Source organism: Pituophis catenifer, unplaced genomic scaffold, assembly GCF_029215685.1.
Source record: "Pituophis catenifer annectens isolate HBS135680 unplaced genomic scaffold, rPitCat1.0.hap2 SCAF_2, whole genome shotgun sequence".
Taxonomy (NCBI): Eukaryota; Metazoa; Chordata; class Lepidosauria; order Squamata; family Colubridae; genus Pituophis; species Pituophis catenifer.
Genome location: NW_027256882.1, coordinates 123,056,866 through 123,080,758, shown reverse-complemented (window position 1 = coordinate 123,080,758; position 23,893 = coordinate 123,056,866). Strand labels below are relative to the sequence as shown.

The 23,893-nt window shown below is 47.5% G+C and overlaps 1 protein-coding gene across 5 annotated transcripts in view; it reads left to right on the top strand.

The window, feature by feature from the left end:
* Positions 1-23,893, top strand: part of BRD4 (bromodomain containing 4) — a 110,295-nt gene that overhangs the window by 25,436 nt on the left and 60,966 nt on the right. For 4 of the 5 annotated variants that reach the window (XM_070937424.1, XM_070937427.1, XM_070937429.1 and 1 more), the window contains exon 2: positions 7,277-7,362. The exons of the other annotated variant lie outside the window; for it this stretch is intronic. The gene's annotated coding sequence lies outside the window, so the exon portion shown is untranslated. The remainder of the gene's footprint in view (positions 1-7,276; positions 7,363-23,893) is intronic. 5 annotated transcript variants of the gene reach the window in all.

Below are 23,893 nucleotides of genomic sequence, written 5' to 3'. Positions count from 1 at the left end.
ACTTAACCCAGTGTTTCTGCCCAAAATCAATTCTAGAGAGAGAGGCTGGGGGCAGGCTGTAGCCTTTCTCGCCATCTAAGAGACAGGCTGCTCGCACAGCCTGCCCCCGCCCTCTCCAAAGTTCCCCACGGCAGAGGCAGCGTTGCTTACCTGCTGAAAGCCCAGCCCTGGCTGCTATTTCTGCCTCTTCTCCAACCACTTGGAGCCCTGCATAATAGCGCTGGAGCTTGCTTGAGGTAGCCGCCATTTAAGCTTCCCCCGCCCCCCTCTTCCTCCGTCTTCTCCTTGAGTAGGAGCCTTGCGGCATGACCGAGGCTGAGGAGGGGTGGGATAGTAGCTGCACGGATCCCCTGGTGCCACCCGTGTCCCGTGCCTTGCAATAATGAAGCGCTTTGCCAAGGAAAGCAGAGTCTCTCGGTCGGGCAGTAGGCGAGATCTGGCATCGCAGACATGGGAGACTGACAGCCTCCTATTTAGACTTTAGACTTCCCCCGCCATTTAGACTTCCCCCGCCCCCTCTTCCTCTGTCTTCTCCTCCTTGAGTTGGAGCCTCGCGGCGTGGACGAGGCTGAGGAGGGGTGGGATAGTAGCTGCACGGATCCCCCGGCGCCGCGCGTGTTGCCTGCGTTGCAATGATGAAGCACTTTGCCAAGGAAAGATGAGTCTCAGGCTTCTCCTGGAGTAGCAAGGAGAAGGAAAAGCTGCCAGCGGGAAGGCAAGCGGCCCCAGGAGGACTGGAGGAGAGCGAGCTTCTAACTCATGGAGATCTACCGGTTGGGAAGTGGGCACGGTAAGAGGTGCGCTGACCAGGAAGCGGTCATGCTCCCTGGCCAGAGAGGGTTGCACAAACCTTTGCTGGAGTGAACGTGCAACCCTCTCCGGCCAGGGAGCATGACCGCTTCTGGCTCGCACATTTCTTACTGCTTTCCGCGACCATTTCCCCACCGGTGGATCTCCATGAGTGAGGAGCTGTGCTCTCCTCCAGTCCTCCTGGGGCAGTATGAGAACCGCTCTTGCTGGGGGCAAGGGGGTGGCGGTGGCAGGAGCAGCAGGCCGGGGCTTCCCTCCAGAGGCCTGGGGCTATGCCAGAAGTCTTATTGGGCGGGGAGACGGGGAAGCCCCGGACTGCCCTCAAAATAACTTTCCAGGCCCAAAACGGGGCGGAGGGGTGCCCGAAGTGCATGTGCAGGGCGCGCATGTGCAATGTGGAGCGCATGTGCGCATGCGCATGTGGGAGGGTTCGCATTGCATTATGGGTGCTGGCACGCACACGAGCTGTTGCGCGCGCACATACACACTTCCGGCATGCCATGAGAAAAAGGTTCACCATCACTGCTCTATATGATTCTTCATTTCATTTATGAAATCTTAATAGACTTATCAGTATTTGTTATTCTGAGGCTGAGCTACACCAATTCTGCAGCTGGAGGCAATCATAACTTATTTATTTATTGTCCTGTTATGCTGGCAAATTACATCAAAATCAAAGCGTTTTAGCAGCCATAAAACTAACTTGAACATAAACCAGTACAGGTATTCCTCTACTTACAACAACAATTGAGCCCAAAATTTCTGTTGTTAAATGAGACATTTGTTAAGTGAATTTTGCCTCATTTTACAATGTTTCTTGCCACAGTTGCTAAGTGGATTATTGCAATTGATAAATTAGTAGCTCAGCCATTAAGTGAATCTGGCTTTCCCATTGACTTTGCTTGTCAAAAGGTTGCAAAAGGTGATCAGATGACCTTGGGACACAGCAAAGGCCATAAGTATGAACCAATTGCCACACATCTGAATTTTGATCACATGATTATGGGGAATACTACAAAGGTTGTAAGTGTAAAAAATGGTCATAAGTCACTTTTTTTCAGTGCCTTTGTTGTAACATTGAACGGTCACTAAATGAACTGTTGTAATGAGGACTACCTGTAATTCATTTTTGATAGCTATAGTTTCTATGTTTACTGTCCTTCAAAGGTCAAACAAGGTAAAAGTTAAAATTGGGAATGTGGCATTTGAAATACAGCTTCATTTTTAGATCTTAGATTTGATTACTTTTTTCTGCTTTTTCCAACATACATCCACACATTCTTGTGTAACTTCATCTTTCACTGTATCACATGTTTGAATTCATAACACACATGGAATTGTCAATGTTTACTGCTGCAGTATGTTCTAATTTGCTGCATAATTTTCAGTGTGCTTTTTTTAACAATGGGCATTGTTTTAATAGCTCATATTGACAGTTCAAAAGAAATACCATTTCTGATTTATGTAATTTTTCCAAAGTAAAGTGAATATGTTGATCTAGTAGTAAAAATGATACTTTGCATTGTATATAATATTTATATAAACGAAGTTTCATATCCAGCTATCTGTGGACTAGGGCTTTTTGATACCAATTCCATCTTGTGAATTATATCAGCACTCCCTTTTCCTCTGCCCAAGGCTGTGCTTGATACCAAGCCTGAAACCCATGTGGCTAGATAAAATACATCCACTCTCTACTTCAATTACATATACCTGGTTTGCCCTGTCATCCATAATCAAATCATGGATGAGGAAACTTTTATTACAGACAGAGCTGACGTAAAAGAAGAATGGTTAAAACATTCATAGTTGAAAATTGTATGCTGTTGTGGTCTTGTTCAGCTGAATAGGCTATTTTAATCATATATAATAGTATAACAATAGCAGAGGTGGTATTCAGCCGGTTCGCACCGGTTTGCGCGAACCGTTGGCAGAATTTGGCCAATGTCGCCAAACTGGTAGTGATGGCTGGCTGGCTATGTCCCCGAACCAGTCCCCTGGGTGCTGCTTGCTCGCCCCGCCTGCCATGTTAGTTGCCGCCATGTTCTTCATGCACACGCATCCCATTCCCTTGCAACTCCAATGTGATGCGTGTGCACGAAGAATTCCAGTACTTTTCGGCAGCCTACGGCTGGGGGCCGCCAAAAACTCCGGTCAGCTTGCCTTCCGGACTCTGGACCAGCCACTGCGGAAGGTTAGCAGCCCAAACAAAGAGGCGGTGGTTGGGGAGGAAGCGTGGCTAGGGCTGGGGCTGCTAAAGGAGGGGAAACGGGGGCGACTGGCGAAAGGAGGGCAGGGGTAGATAGGTGGAAATTCCAAAAAAAATCCTGCCTTTTCCTGTGGGCATGTGACTGAGTGGGCATGGACAGGAGTTACGTCAAGTTGGCCACGCCCACTCAGTCACATGCCCCCCACCTAGCCACCCCCACCAAACCGGTAGCAAAAATTTTTGAAACCCACCACTGAATATGCACTCGTTCTCTATCCTAATACCTTAGTGCCTGCTCATCACTTATCAGTAACCAAGGTTCAGCAGATACTCAGGTCTTACTCAAGTGCCAGTAAAGAAAAATTTGATTAATCAAGCCTGATATCACCAGACCAACCCTGGCAGCACTGAAGCTCCAAGATGGCTTCTGCCAGGCCAGCTTCAGGGTTGACACCTGATATGTTTCAAATAAGTATCTTTTTCAAAGATGTTCTGTAGACTGATTGGAACCTATTTCTTTGAGACAATTGGTAATTACGTGTGACCCTGTCTCTTATAATTTATTCAGCCTGAAGAATGTTATTGTATGAGTCTGATTCTATCATTGTCTTCTTTATCTTTTTCTTGCATCTTGCTAAGTTCCCTAATAGCCTTATGTGATATGAATGTTGATGTGTTTCTCTCCCCCCCTTTATTATCCTGTTTCATAAATAAAGCATGAAGCGTATTGTCACAGGGAGGGGACCTAAAGAGGTACTTTATCAAATCAAAAAAGGACCCAGTGATTTTTTTCTGATTAGTCATTGCTAGAGTATTGTATTATGATCCAGCACGTCTGGGTATACTGTGTATACATGTACAATGACAATAAAGTTATTTATTTATTTATTTTATTTTATTTATCTTTTTAATAACTAAAACCATAACTAACTGAATCTCTTAGGGTTGCTGTATCTCTGATTATTGATGGAGAAATGAAAGCTTGTAGACAGTTCCAATTATATGTAAAAGAGAACTAGTATTCTATTTATTTCTATTTTGGTTCCATCCAACTCTAGGGCTGACTCTGGATGGTTCACAATTTAAAAAAAATGGGATATGGTGATTCTGCCATGGGAACTCTGAAGTACAGTTTTCCCTGGTTTTAGAGATTCACACAAAATGCTTTCATTTACCGGTAGTTTTTTCCCATTTAACAAAGCAGAGATACCTTGGGATTCTCAATTGTCCTTTTAACACTAAGAATTGATACCAAGATGATGAAACACACAGCAATAATATTAGTATGGAAAACAAGTTGCATAGCATTCAGTCTTTAACAGTATGATAGAAGATCCCTATGCAATAAAAACATGGTTTTGCAACAAGCCCAATTTCTCATCCTGCTGTTCGTAAGTTTATTAAAACTTAATAAATTATATAATGTTGATAGTAACATCAGACATTTGATGCCAAGTTTTGCTTAAAGTCTGCAACAACAAACTGTGTTTTATTGTGTCTCATGCACCAAGATATCGTTATTGATATAATTATTTTAAAATATTTACAGGATCAATTTTGCTTTTAAATGTTTTATTATATATGTGATAAATGGAACAAATGTTGTTGGGTTGTAATACATTTTTCCTGATTTCCGTATAATTTTTGTTAGGCAGTAATTATTAGGAGTTTTTTGTTCTGATAGTCACAGTCTTTTAGTATAAGGAGATAGACTAGAAAAAAAATCACTTGCGGTTTTAAAAGTTTAATGTTGGTACTGTAGTTAATTTTTACAGCCTATTTTATAATTTCTGGGATTGATAATTGATAATGGAAAGCATGAAATATTTTCATAGTATTTAAATTTTTATTTTTAAACTAGATCCATGGACTCTCTCAATCTTACAAAGCAGATTTGAGAAGCATTCGTGGTTTCACATAAGTACATCTTTTTATTGAGTACTGAATGTGACCTAAGAATTCTTAATATAATTCTTAAATATTTGTTTGAAAGAATCTGGAAAAGTTTTTTTCTGAGATTAGTACTTAGTACAGTAAGCCCATGTAGCAGAAGTGGACCAGTTGAAGCCTCCAGATGATCTTCAAAGGCAGCCTCATGTGGAGAGCTGCCAGATGACTAGGGCAAAAATGGAAGGATAAAAACTACCAAAAAAAATAAGAGAAAAAGAAAGAAAAAGAAAACAAGTGTCAAAAGGGAGGGAGAAGAAAGTAACTTTCCCTTTCATCCCAGGAAGTGAAAATAATTTTAATAGCTTATTACCATCTCTTAATAGAATAGATACTATCTTCTCCCCATAATTCATCACTTAGTTAAAAAACAAAAAACAAAATCCTTTTCACTTGTTCTTTATTAGCAAAAGTCCAGTAAAGGAACCAAATATAACTAATTTTATATTTTAACTTGATTGAATAAGCCAACTCTCTAATTCTTCCCTAAATTTTAAGTCTTAATTTTTTAATCCCTTCAAATATAGTCCCAGAACTTGTTTTGTATTTGTCTTTTAACCCATGGAATAAACTTTAAAAACCTTTTAAAGTTTATTCCATAACTTTAAAAACTTCTGAGTTAAATTTGTCATTTTAAAAAATCACTTATTATAAAGTACTTTAAGATTTTAACAGACCAGTACTGGATCCACCAGTACTGTGGATCCAGTAAGAACAAATTACCCAAATCACTTTTCTGGCCTAATAATTGTTCACCTCCTTTAAACAGTGAATCGTCCATCAGTTTTACACTTCCGTATTCTGCTTGTCTTATTTAAATCTACATTTAAATTAGTTTCAAATTTATCCATTGTAGTTTGTTCTTCAGCAACTTCATTGCCACATGACCCATCATACCAAATAATTTTAAAGACCAAAATTCCAAAACATCCAGTAAAGATTTTTGCTCTATTGTTGATGAAATGAATTTATTATCCTGTAGCCCCGTTAGAAAATAGTTCTTTCTCTAAGCATTAAGCCACTGGGAGAGTCCTGACCTGTCTGATTATTTCCTAAGCAACATCTCTTCCCAGTGTTCCCCAAGGTCATCCACATAGGCCATTACAGAAATTGGTCCAAAGACGGCCTTTTGAAGCAGTACACCATCACATCTTTCAAGGCAGGAAGTACCATTCTTCCCTCCTGGGCCTAGTCATGGATCACTCTTTACCTCCTTCTAGGATCCAAGGGCGGGTCTCGATCTTGTAAACAGGTGGCTGAGGTGATAGCACAGAAAATCTTGTCCACTTCCTCTGGAGTCACTCAGCCTTCTCTGCCCATTCATAGTCCAAGTTGAAGTCAATCTGAGTAACTTTATTCATCAGATAATCCTCATAGTGGCCCATTAGATGTTTTGAGGGGGCCCTGTTCAGTCAGGATAGAGTTACTCTAAACAGAGCTGTTGAATGGTTATCAGAAGATGGAATAAAGGCAGGAAAAATAATTGACATTTCGCTACCCTTTTCACCATGAAATAATTCATGATACTGGCTTTTAGCTGTATCTGGTCAGATATTCACTTCACAAAGGAACACCATGGGTTTTCTAATTCTTCATATCCTGGAGCTGCTTGGTAAACCAAGGTGCATCTTAGGACCAGCATATAAGGAGAAGCTGTTTAGAAGCAATATGATCCAAGGCACCAGGTGCCTGCCATTACAGGTAGTAACTAGGCCTGATCTGAACTGCGTACCATCTTCTCAGGGAAATCCCTAAAGTCTCCATGAAATCCCATTAAGACCATCAGTCACCTGGGGCTTGTCAATTGAATGGGCCCTGTTTCCCGTATGGAAGGGATGATAACAGTGAATCCAGAGACATGCAGAGAGTCATCAGTCCAGCAGTGGATTGATGTTAATATCCTCCACTGCTAGATCAAATCTCAATGTCTAGTATATAAATGCAATAAATAAATAAACAAGCTTAAAAGGCAAATGTCGTGAAGATGTCTATCTACAGCTATAGTCAGATTAGTTGAATTAACTGCTAAGGTTGTATTTCAATGCTTGGGAGTTTAACAACTTATTAATATCTGCTTGTAAGCTTTAAGAAGTGTTTGTTGAGAATAGATAAATCTTTGGTCTAAATAAATTATTAGATATTTATCATAAACCTTCATCTTTAAAAAAATCAGGCATGTATTTCACAAAGCTGGAATTAGGGCTGAAAAATCAAGTTTAGATTCATTATCCAAATTTAAATATTAGGAATAGAATATTTTTCTTCTTCACACCTTTATTTTGATACTGATCTAATTTATTGTTCTTACAGAGTTGTACTTCATTATTCTATGCCAGAAATGGATATTAGAGCGTAATTACTAGAGGGAAGTAATCGGCGATAAGCTCTACTTCAAGGTAATATTTCTTTTGTTTTTTGCATTGGAAGGTTTGGCTTGCTAATTGTGTGTATCTTGGGGTTTTTTGTGTTGATCAACTATATTCAGTCTTTTATCAGAGAAAGCATATTTGAAAGTAAGTTTTAGTTGCACAAGAATCTCCTGTTCCAAATATCTTTCACTATGTCTTTTTTTTTATATATATAGTTTTATGGTTCTAATCTATTAACTGCCCAGAGTCACTTAGATAATGAGAAGGGTGGTATAAACATTTGATAAATAATGTGATGGTTAGGGTTAATCAAAAAGAAACTATTTACCAAATAATAGTTAGTTTGGCTTCCTTCCAAGGGTAAATTTTATTTCCAGTGTTGCTGAACCATAGCTCCCAGTGTCTTTGCTTTGTGAAAGATGCTGAGAGATAAGTGAGCTTCTGTTTAGCCTTTCTCAGCCTTTAACCCTGGACAACCTTTAAAGTAATTTCCAGGGAATCCCTTCAGAAAACAGCAAAAAAAATACAAACAAAATATAATTTTCTTCCAGCCCAAACATTCCATATTTTACATTAGTTCTTTGATTTTGGAGTAATGGCGGTAGAAGCATAGGATGAGCACATTTGCAGTCAACATTCTGCGTTGTAGGTGCATGTTTTGTTTGAAGTTATGTTTTTTCGGGGCTGGAGCAGTATGGTAAATCAAAGATGGGAAACATGGGCCCTTCCAGATGTTGATGTTTTTGAGATTTATAAGTTCCAATTACTATGACTTGTGATAAAGAATGAAGGAAGAATGGTTTGAAATCACATGCTACCCATCCCCTTTGTAAATAGATGGTGCTTGAGTTTGTAGCAAATATATTTTCTAATTTTTTAAAAAAAATCATGTTAGGGTACTTGGTAGGCACTAAAAGAGATAGCTGGTGGCCAGAGGAGACATGTTGTCTGTCTATTCCTGTTTTAGATGGTTAAAACAATTAAGTTCAGGTTCCAATTTATATAAGTTAGACTTTACAGAATTGTTTTTTGTTCATGTGATACGATATAGTTTCTGAAAAAACCATTGCATGACCCAGGGATTTTTGGCCCCAAAGGCAGGGAAGCCAAAAGGACTGAGATAAGGCGATGGGGGAGGGGGGGGGGGCGCAGATAAATATGTAGTTATAAATATATGAGTTGTTTGTCAATTTTGATCATGTAACCATGGGGGCACTGCAGTAGTCATAACTTTAAGGATTGGTCATTCTACCATTCATTCAGTGCCATCATAAGTTTGAATGGTTGCTGAATGATTTAAACGAGGACTACTTACTACTTACTTAGATGACCATTCAAACCATCTTCTGGACTCTACATTGACTACTTGTAATGTTTAAATCAGGCATGTCCAACTCATGGCCAATGGGTGGCATGTGGCCCTGGATAGCTAGTAATTTGGCTTCACAAGATCATTAAATATATTTTAAAATAAAGGAAGTTATTTATATGCAATTAATTATACTGCACAGGTAGTCCTCAAGTTACAAATGTAATGGAGCCTGCCCATTTCATTTGTAACTCGAGGTTCTCTAGTGCGCTGCTTGGAGAATCCAAGCATAGCTTGACTTCTGTCTATCTGCCCAGAGACTGTTACAGTTTCTTGGCCACTCCTCCTCTGCTCAACTGAGCCCCAGTTTTTCGACTCAGTCTAGCCTAGAGAGACATGAAAAATTTTACTCTTGACAACTCAGATCTGAGCTAGAAGCATTCTCAGCTTGGATTTGCCTACCAATTTGGATTCAGGACACAATCCTTACAAGGAGCAGGTTCAGCAGGGCTTCTTTTATCGCTCCGCGGCTTTAGGCTGCCATAGCGGTTCCACAGCTGCCAGCAAGTGCACTGGTTTCCCCTGTTCCATCCAGCAAAACTGCCACCACCTCAGGACCATCGACAAGGCAGCAGTCCGGAGTTCAATCCCGGGGTTCGGGAATCCTCTGGTTATTGCGGGCACCTGTCTCCTCCAACCTACTTGCCACCAGTGTGTGCACTGGTTCCCCAGTCCGCTGGCACAACCACCACTACCCGTACAGCTGACTTGGCCTCAAGGGCAGCTCCGGAGTTACTGTCCCGGTCTGGGGAACAGGGAATTTCCTGCATGGCGCTTGGAGAGCCAGCTTTCCCGCTCTCGTGCCATTTTGAGTTCCTGCGGCAGGGATCCCGGCACGGCGGCGTTGCTGCTTTTTGCACCTTGAGATTCCCCAGCCGCTGTGGGTGTGCTGGCCCTCTCTGACATGTCAGGTGTGACTACCACCACCCTTGTGCCTACCGAGGTGACCACGTTGGACCAGTCTGTATCAGCCAAGCTGCCTTACAAGATGGTGGAGCGATCCATCCCTGAGGGTAACAGTGAGGCAGATCGTCCCCCACAGGCTCCAACTGACTGAGGAGCCTAGTTCCAGGGGCACCAAATCAACTGCCAGGGATGCTGCTGAAAAGAGCAGAACCAAGACCCTCTGTCCAAAAAGGCTTCTTCAGCCTCGGACAAGGATGCTAAAAGGTGCTGGAGAAGCAATTCTCCAATGCTTTAAAACAGGCAGAGTCTGACAGGGCCTCAACTGGCTCATTAGTTGGGATGTTTTTTCCCCACCCTTTATTGCCTGAATTATCTCCTCAGATCACTGAGGCTAGGCAGCAAGACTGGTCACCAGATGGCACTGGTGAGCTGCAGCCATCCCAAACAGCCTGCTATATGAGGAGGAATTTATTCCCTTTTCGTGCATAGCAACTGTAGGCTTGGAATCAGCCTCTACTACTAGAGGCTCAGCCCCTGAAGCTACCTTCACCCCTACAGGAGCGGGACTGCAACGGAGGGGCCACTCACCCCATGCCATCCAACCTGCATACTCAGGTTCCTGTAAATCTGCCATCGCTGCTGGGACCTCCCTCACTGCACACATCCCTGCGCAGCGAAGATTCACTCATGGGGGATAAGGATTAGGGGGACCAGAAATTTTCAGATGATATGGGGCTGATACCTGACCGACCTGCTTTCACAGGTCTTTTTCGTCCCTCATTATTCAAATCGCTACTTTACAAGGCCAAAGCAACAAACAATATGGGAGCAGCAGAAATTCCTGCAGAACCCCCCCCCCCCAAGGGTCCACCGGACCCACATGAAGGGCTGTTCTCCAAACCAACTGCAGAACAAGAGGTCATCCCCTCCCCAAAGCTGTTTGTTGATGTAATTCAGCAACAAAGGCACCAACCTGGCTCCCTGCAGTGACTACCGGGCCAATCCCCCCGTTGGTGGTTGACTGCATCTTTTTGCGAGCCAATGGGAAAGGACCATAATGGATGTTTGGGTCCTACAAACAGTGAGGATAAGCCTCATACTGGAATTCCTCTCCACTCCTCTGAATCACTTCATATATTGCCCAGTTCCCCAAAACACCATAAAGAGAACCCTTATGGAGACCGAGGTCCTACACTTGTTGGACATCCACACCATTGAACCGATCCCCAGGGGTCAGGAGGGACTGGGGTTTTATTTGATCCTTTTCCTAGTACCGAAGAGTTTGGGGGGGCTGGAGAGGAATTCTAGAGCCAAGAAACTCAACACTCATGTTGTGTACAAACATTTCAAGTTGCAGTCCCTACAGTCCATCTTGGGCTGTATCCGGGAGGGCGATCTGTTAACATCTGTGGACTTGAAGGAGGCTTACCTCCATGTGCCCATCTGCCCTTCCCATCGAAGATTCCTGCTATTTGGCCTGTGATTGGCCCCCAGAACCATCACAAAGCTGTTGGCAGCAGTGGCGGCGAACATCAGAGCACTCCCAGTACGGGTACAGTGCTACCTAGACGACATTTTAATACAATTGTCCTCTCCGTCTCAAGCGAAAGAGGATCTCCAAACCGTGATCCGGACTCTTCAGAGACATGGGTTTTCAGTGAATATGGAAAAGAGTCACCTGGTTCCCACCACTTGCCTCCTACATCTCAGTGCGGTGATAAACTCCAGGTCATGCAAGTTCTACCTTTCCCAGGACCGCCAGGACAGTATAAGATCCGTAGTGGACCGGATCCGTCACTATAGACAGTGCCCCTGGCTCTCCTGTCGCAGCTCCTGGGAAAGATGATTTCTTGCATCACAATTGTGCCTTGGGCACATCTGCATGCCAGGACTCTCCAATGGTTCCTTCTCCCACTCCAAAGAGCCAGCAGCAGCAGCTCCAATGCCAGGGTGTGGGTCCCACCGAAGGTCCTTTGCTCCCTTCACTGGTGGACTTCACGAGCCATAAAAAAGGGATGCGTATTCAAGGAGCTCCAGCACATAACTATAACATCAGATGCCAGCCTATTTGGCTGTGGCGCCCACCTCCAGTCGCAGGTGGTCCAGGGGCAGTGGTCTCCGGCAGATCTAAAAAAAAATATAAACTGGCTAGAGCTCCGGGCTCTCCGCTGCTTCCAGAAAGCCGTTGCAGACCTCCATGTCTTGATTTTAACAGACAAGGTGGCCACCAAGCTCTCATCGATTGCGAAGGGGGCACCTGTTCCAGATCCCTCATGAGCGAGGCAAAGAAATTTGGGCTCTGGGTGGAGAGGCACATGCTCTCCATCAGCAGAGCACATATCAGGATCGACAAATGTGCAGGCGGATTGACTGAGCAGGACGACAATAGACCATTCCGAGTGGCGCCTGCCTCCACACCTTTTCAAAAGAACTGACCGAAAGGTTCAGTCATCCGATCGTGGATTTGTTTGCCCATCTGCCCAGTTGCCAAGGTTTTTTTTCCAGGTTTGCAACATCGGTGACAGAAGGGGTCAATGTACTCCACAGTCCTTAGCATCAGGGCCTACTCTACGCCTTCCCTCCTCTTCCACCCATCCCAAGGGTAATCAGGAAGGTGTTAGCAGAGAGGGCGGAGGTCCTTCTCCTCGCACCTCATTGGCCCAGACGCCTCTGGTGTGCAGATCTGGTCAGACTTTAAGTATCCTGACCCTAGGGGATTCCCCAGGACAGGATTTCTCTCAGCCAGGGGGTCTTGCTCCATCTGGAGCCTCATTGGCTCCAGTTGACCTCTGGCACTTGAGAGAAACCTCCTGAGGAAGGACAAATTCTCCAGGAAGGTGATACAGGCTACTCAGGCTTCCAGACGGTCTTCAACAAATTGAATTTATAATGCAACCTGGACAGCGTTCTGTCAATGGTGCTCCAAGGGACACATTGATCCCACATCAGCATCGGTCCCAGAGATCCTGGACTTTTTACAAGAGGGGCTGGACAGAGGGTTGTCTCCTAACACCCTCCGTAGGCAGGTGGCGGCATTGTCCACAGTACTGACATGTGAGAATCGGCAATCCTTCATGCATCATCTGAGGGTCCGCAGCTTTCTCATAGGGGCCACTAAGCTGAAGCCGCTTGTGGTACATAGATACCCCACCTGGGACCTTACTTTAGTACTACAGGCCCTCACGTCCACACTGAGCTGTTGGGGACCACCAGTCTCCGGTTCTTGACCCTTAGGTCATCTTCCTTGTGGCCATCACTTCAGCCTAGAAGATTTCTGAATTAGCGGCCCTATCGGTGCGAGAAGATCTTTGCATCTTCCATTCAGACAGGGTTGTTCTGCAGTTGGACCCCTCCTTTCTGCCTAAGGTAAACTCCTGGTTCTATAGAGAACATTCTGCTTGATTTCTGCCCATGACCTAATCTCCCCTGGAGGAAAGATGGCAAACCTTGGATGTCAGGAGGGCTCTCCACAGATACATCAAAAGAACAGCATCCTTTAGGAAAACAATCCCTGTTCGTCTCATTCCAGCCTTTATCCATGGGCAGGAAGGTGAGTCCCTGCATTGTAGGCCGATGGTTGAAGGCGGTCATTGGAAAGGCCTATGAGCTTAAGGCCAGACTTTTACCAGGGCTGATAACAGCCCACTCGACCAAGAGTGCAGCCACAATGCATGCATCCTTTGAAAATGCAAGCATCCTTTGAAAATATTTGCAGGGCAGCGACTTGGTCCTCCCCATCGCCCTTTATCCGCCTCTACAAGCTGGACGTTTTTGTCTCAGCTGAGGTGTCCTTCAGTTGGAGAGTGCTCCAGAGAGTTCATCCCACCTTGGGGACCCAGGACCAGTCCGTTTACCACCCCTTTAAGACTTTAAGCTTGGGTATGTCCCATGCTTGTATTCTACAAGCAGCGCACTGAAGAAGTGTTGGTCTTACCTGATACGCCTCTTCTCAGTGTGCTGCGGGAGAATCCAAACCCACCCTCACAACCGTTCTGGTCCAGGATCCGAGGGTGGACACCATCATCACTGTATTACTTCTGGAGAGCTACTCCTTTATCGAAAAATTGGGGCTCAGCCAAGTAGAGGAGCCGTGGCCAAGAAACTCTTAACAACTCAGTCTCTGGGCAGATAGACAGAAGTCAACCCACTCTTGGATACTCCTGCAGCTCACTGAGAAGAGGCGTATCAGTTAAGACCAACGCCCCATTAGTGGAAGTGAATCCCGTACCTTGAACAGGATCACTCCCTCCTTTCGCCCATGCATTCTCTAATCAAATGTGAGGCTCGTTAAGTGCGCATGAGGTATTTTAGGTTGGGGAAGGCCATGGGGGGTCCAGTGATGGAACAGGCCAACTGCCTAACACCACCCAAGGCTTCCCTGACCTATTGAAATATGTCATGCTCCTCACAATTGCTTCCCCCACCCACCCAACTTGCCGCACCGGGTCACTGACCTTGTGAAGATCTAGCAAACAGTCTCCTTTCCAGCCTCACAGCCATGTGCGCCTCTCTGACACTCCATTTGGGCTTCTGCGGGCATCCCCTTGCCCATTGCAGGCCAAAATGGAGCTTTTGGGGAGGGCCATGTAGGACCGAACGGAGCGTCGAAGGGGTGGATCCGCCCTCGGAAGCTCTATTTTGACGTGCAACATGCTAGATGAATGTTGCAGAGCCTCTGTGGTTGTTCATAAAGGTGAACAACTGCCGTGTTGCTGCAAGATTCGTAGTTTCGCGACTTGTTCATAAACGCTTGGGGGCGCTTATCGCGTAACTTCAAACAGTCGCTAAGGGAACACTCGTAACCTGTGGATTACCTATATATATTTATATGTAGCCCAAGACAATTCCTTTTCAACCATTGTGGCCTAGAGTCAGACACCCATAGTTTAAATAAATAGCATGAATTAACCAATAGGCATGTTTGAGATTTGGGAACATATTAAGGGCATATTCACTAAATGACTGGCCTAATGGATGTGGCCAGACTGCAATAGTGCAGTTACTTGCTACCATTATCTTTAGAATTCTAGAATGCTTGTCAGAATGTCAGCTTTCTTCTGCTTTATTTTTCCTATGCAGTGGATACACTTTTAAATGAAGTACCCATGCTCTTGTTTAGCAACTACAGTATCTCCATTAGCAACTATTTGCAAATACGATGGTAATCAAGTATTAATTTTGCAACCAACGTGTGCATTTACAACATGCATGTGACAATAATGCACGTTAAAGTAATGCTGGCTTAGCTATACAAAACAACTTTTATCTGAATGATATTTGTACCCTTATTTGCTTGATGTCTTTTTTCCTGTACGGTGCCTTGAGACTCCAGGCATGGATCCCTCTTCTCTTACAGCTCTATAGACTGAGTGTAAACTGAAGAAATACCCTCTGCTAACGCTTCCCAGTTTCAACTCAGTCTGTAGCTCTGGATAGACGTGGCAGAGTGAGCTCTGCCAAAAGCAGCTTTTGATTCAGCAGTAAATGCAAGGAAGAGAGAAGAAAAAGAAGATACAGCGTGAAGAGCCCTAGGCTCAAGCCCGCTGTTGGTTTGGAAAGGATTGAAGGAAAGTGGAGGCCAGAAAAGGCTCTACTAACTGCGGCAGCCATTTTGGGGGCCTGCGTGAAGATCCAGTGGCTCAAGCCCACTACCCCACGATGAGGGAGGATTGGAAGGCATTGCTGGAAGGAAAGGTTGGCTAACGGCACCTTTTGACTCCTCATGGCTGCCAGCGCCCTTGGGTGTGTTCTGGAAGCTTTGGCGGCCTTTTTTTCTAGTTGGCGTGAAACAGTGAAGAGGCCAGGTGCTATTTTGAAAGTGGAGTAGCATGGGGGTAGTAAGCAGACCACGCTACTTCAAAACGCCGTTAGTGAGTGTTACCAGCTGGTAGCACTCAGGAGACCCCTATCTCTCAGCTGCCTGCCCAGGAAGGAGTGCAGTTCGGAGTTGTTGCCAGCCCCAGACCACGTAGAGATTTATCGGCTGCCTGTGATTGGGAGGTAGACCAGGACCTCCAGCATTGCCTATATACAGAACTGCTGAGGCTCTTCGCCTGCTTGCCCAGTTGGGAGGTAGCTGGTACCTACAGCTATTACAACAGAGACAGACCTAAGGCTTTTGGCTTTTTGCTTGGTTGGGAGGTAGACCAGGACCTTCAAAGTACAGCAGCCTTCTGGAACTTGCTGAGTGTGACAGTGATCTTGAGTGGTGAGATAACTGAGGCCATTGGAGCCATTTTTCTTTTGGGGCTTTCCCTGGCAGGAAGTTTTTTTTTTTTTTTTTTTTTTTAGAGAGAGAGAACTGACTAGTAGACCAGGTATTACACAGTGTCTACAGTGCACACAGAGAGTTGGCTGAAAGAGCTCAGGCGAGCAGAGCCAGCAATCGCAGCTCCAAGCATGGATCTTCTAGATCTAAGAGTGGGGCCAGGGGAGCAGCAGCCATGACAAGTTCCAAGCCTGTCCCCAACAAGAAGCCTTCTAAGGCCCTGGAGAAGGCTGAGCAAAGGCTTCAAAGGGCCTTGGAGAAACAGGTAGAAAAAAAGCAGCAGAGAAAAGGAAGCACCTAAGCCGCCTTGTAGAAAAGGAGGCTGGCCCTGCTTTCAGCCAGATATCGGAGTCTGATAATCTCAGCACTGCAGGAGACTTGATTATACAGGAGAAGTCGGGTTCAGTCCCTATCCCAGATCCTGAGCCATTTACAAGTGGTATTTGGCCTCCACAGGGCCTTTCACCTTTACCACAGAGAGGGGGGTGGCATCTACCCAAGTCTACCTTCACTTCTGTAGCGGCAGGGCTCCGCCCGCTGGGGGAAGGTGACATAGAAGTGCATCGTTTAGTCCAACAATGGATTTCTGAGGTAGTTAAGAGAGGGTTTGAAGCTGGCAGATAGCATTTTCTCCAAACAGCAACGATAGCATCGGAAATGCAGGTACAGGAGAGTCCACCTCAGTATCCAAGGGAGTTGCTGAGTTACCAGGCTTCCGGTTCTCTGGACTCTTCCTTGAGGAGTGAAGATTCAGTTTCAGAGGAAGAGGGCCTGATTGATCAGGAGTTATCAGTAAATGAGGGTATGGGGCCTGAACAACCTAGCTTCAAAGGGTTATTCAGGCCTCATTTGTTTAAGGCACTATGTCAGGTTCCGAGTCAGGATGTAGAAGAAAAACACAAGATGGAGTTTGTAGTAAAGGTTTATGTTCCTAGATTCGGCACGTTCCAACAATCACCTAGCGTTTCTATGAAATATTGTCAGCTCTAACCCTAGTGTGCTCCCATCACCGTTTTTATCTTCTGTGCACCCTGCCCCTCTGCTCCACCCTCTAAATCCATCCCATAGTCCAGTGTTGATTGGTGTGTTCCGGCCGCTCCCCCATCCAGGCATGGATCGCAATTAATCCAGGGCTGTCAGCCCCAAGAAACTCTCATTAACACTGGCTACGCGGTCAAATCAGTTTTTGCGCAGGCGCAGTTCCATCTGCCTCTCAGCTGAGGGGCGGCAACTCGTCCGACAGCGCTAGAGGACCCAGAACACCCCAGAAACGGTGGGGAAGCAGGCAGCGTTATGATTGTTTTAATTCTGGGAAACAAGGCAGCATGATCGGCTAGTCCCCTTCCTCTCCGCAATGACAGCCCAGCGGCGATGACACGCTGCTTTTTAAGGCTTAGAGTTCAACCTTGCTGGGGACGGACTCGTCAAAGCCTGAGGCTTCACTGGAGCCTGTGGATCCCTCTGATCTCTTGTTTTCAGAGCCCATGACTGAAACGGAGGCCATTCCAGCACCAAGATTATTTATGGACGTAATTCAGAAGCAGTGGGTTTCTCCAGAGGCTTATTCCAATCCCACGTCCTTTGGCAAAAAATTCTACAATGTCAACCTGAATCTTACTGAGCTTCTACAGATTCCGGAGGTAGATGAACCGGTGATGGCGTTGGCATCCCCCTCAGCTGCTCTCTCTGATGCGGAGGACCTGCTTAAACCAGATGAGAAGAAGGTGGAGCTTATGCTTCACAAGAAGATTATGCATGCCCAAGATGGCGACGGTTGCCTAGATCGCGGCTTGAGGATGAGGGACTGACCTACCCTCTGGGGTCTTTGGGGGTCGTTGTGAAGATCTACGACCCCAGGCCCGGTTAGGAGAACTCTCTGCCCACACGGAGAGGGTCTTTTCCCCTCCGGATATTGAGGCTGGGCAGAGAGAGAGAGCGGGCGATGTCGGGAGCAGCGGACTGCATCAGCTGGGCGTCGGCAGCGTTTCCTCCAGCTGGAGCCCACGTGGGCGTCGGAATCGGCGTGGCGGCGTTTTTGCCTGGGGCGCTGCTGTACAGCGATTTCCCAGGCTGATGGGGTTGCCCGGAGTGCTGTGGGAGTTGCCGGATTTCCCAAAAGATCTTTGGGACGCTGCCAGACCTTTTGGGCGTTACAGCAGCGACGGCGGCAATGGCATGACGACGGCAGCTGTGATGGCAGTCCAGAGGGCCTGGCAGGGAGGAGACACCCCCCCCAGGAAGCTGGGGATGGGGGGGGCAACGAGGCTGGGAGATCATCTGCCTTTTGGGTTGGGTGAGGACCTGGCATGAGACGCTCTTAGATCTTGGGAGGCCTCCATTGTTTATGTGGGGGCTGAGGGTGTGCTAGAGATAACTGCCCCTGTTTCTCCCCAATGCTTCTCTACCGGGACTATGCCCACCTTGGATTGTCGGCTAGCTCACTGACTCACCTGATGCCAAGTTTATTTTCATCTGAACTTTTCCTAACTGTGGGGAGGACTATTTAAATCTGAATGGGGGCTGGTACATGGCTCCATCCCATCAGCTGAGAGGGCTGGGCTCAGTTAAACTACCATGAGAGGGTGGCTCTGATGTCGGGGCCCCTGGGGGCTAAACTGGGATGATATTTAATTTCTTGCATCTGCCAGCAGAGGGGACCTGACCATCGGATCAACCGCCGTGAGAGGGCGGTTTTTGGACCTGAGCCCCGGATGCTGTGCTGTCTGCATTGGTTCATCGCTGCCATCTCACCACAAGGGGGGGTCGACTGGTTGATCGGACCTCCGTGAGAGGGTGGTTGGGTCTTCCCCCCCCCTTTGGACTGTGGTCGACCTGGAACCTGACTTCGTCCTCTGTTGTGAGGGGACAGTGGACCTGGTCTTGTTGAAAATGCTCTTGAGACTCCCATTCCATGTCTCTCCCCTGGACTTTCTATATGGACCTCCGCTGTATTCCGCAGCGGAGCTTCTTGGCCTGCGAGACTCCCCCCTCTTGCAGGCTTGGCCCTCCACTCTATCGAGGGCCTACCTCAATGACGGGCTTTGGAACCCCGAGAGGTGGTATGCCGCAAAGAGGGGGTTGTGGGGTTTTTTAAAACTGTCTTTTTGTAATCTTTTAAGGGGCTTAGGGCGGGGGGTGGGGAGGGAGGGGCATAGGTCAGGCTCGTTACAGGGGCATGGAACGGAAGGCGGGGAGCGGGGTGTGGAGGAGCTCAGTGTGAATAGGGTGGAGGGCAATTCTATCAGGACCGTGGTTGGGAGGGGCAGATATGGCGGGAGTAGGGGGCCACATCAGGTGGTGGGGGCACGCACCCGCTATCTCCAAGCGGTGGCATGCCTCGGCCCCCATGACTCTTCTCGTCTCCCCGGCTGTCCAGAGTCTCAGAGCCCAGGCCTTAGACTGATGCCGTGCAATGCCAGGTCCGTGGTTAATAAGGCCCCCCTCATTTGTGAGCTAATACAGGAGGGGGGTGCGGACCTGGCAGGTATTACAGAGACCTGGCTGGGCCAAGAGGTGGGGGTCCCCCTCGTAGAGATGTGCCCACCAGGTTTCCGCGCATTCCATCAGCCAAGGGCCCAGGGCAGGGGTGGGGGGGTGGCGGTCATTATAAAGGAAGGTCTTGATCCGAGGGAGGCCACTGTACCTCAGATAGCCGGATGTGAGTCTCTCCTGGTGAAGTGGGGCCATGGGATGCAGGTGGGCCTGCTGATCGCGTACCTGGCTCCCTGCCACGTGACAGCGGCCCTGCCCGAGCTTCTCAACGTTATTGCCGGGGTGGCGGTTGATACCCCCAGACTTTTGGTCATGGGGGATTTCAACCTGCCGTCTACCGGTGAGGTGTCTGGGATGGCTCTGGAGTTTATGGCTTCCATGACAGCCATGGACCTGACACAATTAATTCATGGCCCCACTCACGTGGGAGGAAACACTCTGGACTTGGTTTTTATCTCTGGTCAGTGGCTGAGTGGTCTGGATATAGGGGATATAGTTATTGAACCCCTGTCATGGTCGGACCATTCTCTCCTGAGGCTAGACCTTTTGACCGCTGCACCCCACTGCAGGGAGGCGGAACCGATCAGGTAGTTCCGCCCCAGGCGCCTGATGGATCCTGATAGGTTCCAGAGGGAGCTTGGGCCAGTTCCTGAAACTCTGGCTCACGACTCGGCTGAAGATCTGGTGGCTGCCTGGGATAGGACAGCCGCCGGTGCTCTGGACCGAGTCATGCCTTTGCGGCCTCTGACCCGACGCCGAACCTGCCCGGCCCCTTGGTTTTCCGAGGAGCTGAGGGAGATGAAGCACCGGAAAAGACGCCTAGAGAGTGGTTGGAGGGCTAGTCGCTCCGAATCCGACCGAACACTAGTTAGGTCTCATATTAAGACCTATCTAGTGGCAATAAAAGCGGCAAAGCGTAACCACTTTTCCGCTCTTATTGCATCGGCAGATAACCGCCCAGCCGCCTTGTTTAGGGTGACTCACTCCCTCCTACATCAGGGAGCGCGGGAAGACCCCTTGCAAGGGCAGGCTGAGGATTTTGCACAGTATCTGCACGATAAAATCGCTCAGATTCGGGAAGGCTTGGACTCTGACTGGGTAGATCCTGGCAGGGTGACTGAGGCTGGTCTTGAGAATGTTACCTGGGATGAGTTCGACCCTGTGACTCCTGAGGACGTGGACAGGATCCTGGGGAGGTTAAACGCAACCACATGTTTATTTGACCCGTGCCCCTCCTGGCTGGTACTGGCCATCCGGGAGGTAACATGAGGCTGGCTCCAGAGGATTATAAATGCTTCTCTGAGAGAGGGTTTCTTGCCTCCCGCCTTGAAAGAGGCGGTGGTGAGGCCCCTCCTCAAGAAGCCTTCTCTGGACCCGGCCGTTTTGGCAAACTACCATCCGGTCTCCAACCTTCGCTTTGTTGCGAAGGTTGTGGAGAGTGTGGTTGCGCGACAGCTCCCACAGTTCCTGGATGAAACCGTCTATCTAGATCCGTGTCAGTCCGGCTTCAGGCCTGGGTACAGCACGGAGACGGCATTGGTCGCATTGGTGGATGATCTCTGGAGGGCTCGGGACAGGGGTTGTTCCTCTGTTCTGGTCCTATTAGACCTCTCAGCGGCTTTTGATACCATTGGCCATTGTATCATGCTGCGCCGGCTGGAGGGACTGGGGGTGGGAGGCACCGTGCTGCGGTGGTTCTCCTCCTATCTCTCTGACCGGTCGCAGTCTGTGTTGGCAGGGGGTGCCGCAAGGGTCGGTCCTCTCGCCGCTCCTGTTCAACATTTATGTGAAGCCGCTGGGTGAGATCATCCGTGGTTTTGGGGTGCGATGCCATCTGTACGCTGATGACACTCAGCTGTACATTTCCACCCCAGACCACCCCAATGATGCCCTTGAAGTGATGTCCCAGTGTCTGGAGGCCGTGCGGGTCTGGATGGGGAGGAACAGGCTTCGGCTCAACCCTTCCAAGACTGAGTGACTGTGGATGCCGGCGTCCCGGTATAGCCAGCTGGTGCCATCGCTGGCTATTGGGGGTGAGTCACTGACCCCCACAGAGGGGGCTCGCAACTTGGGCGTCCTCCTGGACACACAGCTGTCTTTAGAAGAGTATATGACGGCCGTGGCCAGGGGGGCTTTTTATCAGGTTCGCCTGATACGCCAGTTGCGCCCCTTTCTGGATTGGGACTCCTTGTGCACAGTCACTCATGCCTTGGTTACGTCACGCCTGGACTACTGTAACGTTCTCTACATGGGGCTCCCCCTGAGGAGCACCCAGAGGCTCCAGCTGGTGCAGAATGCGGCCGCGCGGGTAATTATGGGAGCGACGTGGCGCTCCCACGTAACACCTCTCCTGCGTGAGCTGCATTGGCTCCCGGTGGTCTTCCGGGTGCGCTTTAAGGTGTTGGTTCTCATCTTTAAAGCGCTCCATGGCTTAGGGCCAGGGTATTTGCGAGACCGCCTGCTGCTACCGATAACCTCCCACCGGCCAATACGCTCTCACAGAGAGGGCCTCCTCGGGGTGCCGTTGGTCAGGCAATGTCGGCTGGCGGCCCCCAGGGGGCGAGCCTTCTCTGTGGGGGCACCCGCCCTGTGGAATGAGCTGCCTCCTGGAATACGATTGATCCCGGACCTCCGTACCTTCCGTAAAGCCCTGAAGACATTTTTATTTCATCAAGCCGGCCTAGCCTAAATGGTTTTTAATTGGGATTTTAAATTTTATGGATTTGGGGTTTTAAATTGGGTAGCCAGTGATTTAATTCTTTTAATTATCTTAACTTTTGCATTTGTATGTTTTTTAATTTTGGCTGTTCACCGCCCTGAGTCCCTTCTGGGAGAACGGCGGTATACAAATTAAATTAATAAATAAATAAATAAAAGGCCCACCAAGCGGCTGCCTGGGCGGTCATGGCTGTCATGGCTGCTTCTTTTTTCACCAGAGCATTGTTGCTTTGGTTAAAGCAGATACAGGAAAGAATCCCACCCGTTAATCTGCAGACTCACTGGGATTTCAACAAGGTTGTCGCTGCAGCAGAATTCACGGTGGATGCCACGTTGAGTTCTGCGAAATTCGGAGCTAGGGCAATTGCTTCTTCTGTCACAGCAAGGTGTCTACTGTGGCTAAAGCACTGGCAGGTGGACACTAAGAGGAGGTGGAAGCTCTCCCTGCAGGCTCCAGCTCCAGCCATCACCATAGAGTGGGAAGCACACTCCCAGAGCAGCTGCTGCCCTGGCTGGGGTTTGGAAGTCACAGAGGCAGTTTGGGGGAGAGAAAGAAAGACTTCTGCTGCTTCTGCTGCTTTCCTTACATGCAGCCAAAAGCAGAAGCCGCAGAAGTCTTTCTTTCTCTCCCCCAAATTCTGCCTCTGCCGCAGCCAGGACAGCGGCCGCTCTGGGAGTATGCTTCCCACTCTATGGTGATGGTGGCCTGAGGCGTCCCCTTCCCCTCTGCTCCTCTCAGCTCGGGCAATCAGACTTTGCTTGTGGGAGGCCAGCAGGGTAGGTTGCAAGTTGCTCTGGTAAACAGGAGCCACACTATCCATTCTCGTTCGGAGCATTGCCAAGTGCAGAGAGTAGATTCAGAATAAAATATTTTGATAAATCAATTTTCATGCTAAATCTGTTGAAACAAATTGAATATTTTTCAAACCCTACAACCATTAATGTTGGAAGTGTTTTGTATTTACATGAGAGGAATACCAGGACCAGGAATCCTCAAATGTTTTGCATCCTGGACTATGTTTAAGACTTTAAGATAGTGTTCCCCAATGTTTCCAGTTTTGCAGACTGTTGGGGGGGGGATTGTTCGATGTGAGCAGACGACAAGCACACATGCATGCAGCTCCATTTACACAAGTGGTTTGCACACACGCTTGGCGCTCACTCAAATGCAGCAAATGAGCTTGGCCACTACTCACGCAAGTGAGATTGTCTGTGTGTGCACTTGCTGGCCATTTCTGTGGCCCAGTTGCAGTTTCCTCATGGCACTAGTGGGCCGTGGCCCATAGGCTGGGGACCCCTGCTTTAAGAGCATGTTGTTGGCACTTAACATGATATGGATTATTATACCAGAACAGCAAACTAATGAGGATATTTCCTTTTTCCATCTCTAGTCTCCAGGATACAGTCAACCCCAGATTATCTGTAATGTTTAAAATGCATTTGTTTTTCTGCCAAACAATGAACTGCACTAATTGTTGTTTTTGTAAAACACATCTATTTAAACCATGCCTTGTTTAACAAGTTACACAGTTGAGTAAATGCACAAAATGCATTAACCCCCAAAGTGTTTTAGCTGAATGCCATTCATGATCCATGCATTCATTTATATCTTCACATGTGACTTCTTCACATGTTTAGCACTACAAAAATACATTATTTCTGGGAAGGTTCCCTCTCCCACACACATATTGGTACTTTAAGCCATGACATGATGCAATAGAAAAAAACAAAGCCTTGGTTTTGCAGCACTGTTCATTTCTCTTCCACATCACCCACCTCCTAGCTTAAGAACATTTATATGTTAC